At 12.8% G+C, this 2,163-nt stretch overlaps 2 annotated features.

The window, feature by feature from the left end:
* Positions 1-1,640: 1,640 nt before the first annotated feature.
* Positions 1,641-1,676: a microsatellite.
* A 293-nt stretch (positions 1,677-1,969) lies between these two features.
* Positions 1,970-2,009: a microsatellite.
* Positions 2,010-2,163: the final 154 nt, after the last annotated feature.

Genomic DNA, 2,163 nt, shown 5'->3' with positions numbered 1-2,163 from the left:
ATTTTTTATTTAAATAAAAATGTTTATTACAGCATAAATTGTTTCTTTTAAATAATTGGCTGTAAACCAAGAAAATAGGACAAATTAATTTTATACAAATATATTTATATATTTTTTTTTTCTATGATTGAGTTTTTTCGATGAGATTCTGCAAAATATAAGCCTTATAAATTATTTAAAGATATACCAAATAAAGTATGATAGAGAAAGCATCAATACTTTAAAAGTAAACTATTAACTTTCTTTTATAATATAATAAATTATCAGTTAGGAATTAGTCATTGAAACATTATAATAGATAACTATTTTTATTATTATATCTTTAAATTAATAGAATCATTCATATTTTAACTTGCTAATAAACCTTAAATTGAAATTAACTTCATTATAAGTATCCTAGATCACCGATAAAATAATACTTATAAGCCACCATATGCGAAATTTTTTTTTTTATTATATTTTAAATTATACATATATATTAAAATAAGAAATATTTCCTTAAACTTTGATATTTAAGGAATGTTAAATTATCTAAACTATTTGAAATGTCGGTTTTAAAAATTATATTTATTCAGATATTGAGAATATTTTGTAAAATGAGAAAAATAATAAATCGATAATTATAATTATATAGTTTTCTCGCTTATATTAGTTAAGATTTTATTCTAATGATTGTTATATAATAAATTGAAATAATAAAATTCGCTTTTTATTAACATATTGAGTGGTTTATTATTTTGCAAATCAAAATATCTAAAAATTCGATATAAGGTGTAACATAATAATATTTAAAGAAAATTAATGTTAGAATACTTTTTTATAGATAGGAAATTCAAATTAATAATAATATTAAATAATAAATAAAAAAAAAATATAAATATAAATATTATAATAATCATATTAATAAATATAATTAATTATACTACATAAATAATAAAAATTAATTATAATTTATTGATAATATTTAAAAAAATATATATTTTATAAACAATCTAATATTATGATTATTACATATATTAATAAAAATAAATAATAGTTTTATTTATATTTTGATTATTATATTTTTAAAAAATTTATATTTTAGGATTTCTCTATAAAATAAAAATAATTAATATGTTTATTTTTTATAAAATAAATAAATATCTTTTGCTAATTTTAATTTAAATGAATATTTTTTAACAAAAATAATAGATAAAATTAGTTTTTATATATTTTTTAAAAAATTAAGAATAATTTATTATATATTACATATTTCGTGTTTATAATTTCTATAAATAAATTATTCTGTTTATAAAGGTATTAGTTTTTTTTCTAATAATTATTTGTTAATTTTAATCTTAATTATCTGTTCTTTGTATGAAATTATAATTTATTATTTATTTTTTTATATTTTCTTTAAAAATGATAAAAAAAATAATATTTATTTTAAACAAATAAAATAGAAAACAAATAATAAAATACATTCATTAAGGCCATATTTTTAAAAAATATATCTTTTATATAAAATTATTAGATTTATTATTATTTATAACATTAATGATTTAAAATTTGAATTAGAAAAAATTATAAATAATATAATTAAAAAAAATATTTATTATAAATTATAAATATCTTTTTATTAATAATATATGTAATATAATATAAATTTTTTATAAATAATAAATTTATCATAAATATTCATATATATTCATATTAAAAATAATTAAGAAATAATAATTATAATAAATGTCTTTTAATTTTAAATATATTTATAGAATATATATAAATAAAAAAATTAATTTAGTTTTAATATTTTGATACTTTTTTACATATCAGTTATAATGATATTCAAAATTAATTATGATAAAAAAAATTATTTAATGATTTCATTTTAATCATCTGGATAAAATATAAAATTATTAAAATATAATTTAATTAATTAAAAATAAGAAAAAGATGTAGACAAACATTATATAAATACATTATATTTAAATAATAAAAAAAAATACAAAATATTAAAAAATAATAAATGAAAATACTTATAATAATCCTATTATTAATAACCTGCATTTTAAGTCTAAAAGTCCTTAAGCATAAATGTTAGCACGATAAAATTAGAAAAAACTAGAAATACAAATCAATCCCCCCTGATTAGGAATCTTTAGATATCCGTAATTTACAAAA

The sequence above is a fragment of the Ichthyophthirius multifiliis genome, assembly GCF_000220395.1.
Source record: "Ichthyophthirius multifiliis unplaced genomic scaffold scaff_1120509251446, whole genome shotgun sequence".
Taxonomy (NCBI): Eukaryota; Ciliophora; class Oligohymenophorea; order Hymenostomatida; genus Ichthyophthirius; species Ichthyophthirius multifiliis.
The sequence above is the reverse complement of the archived record's forward strand: the minus strand, read 5'-3'. Positions and strand labels throughout refer to the sequence as shown.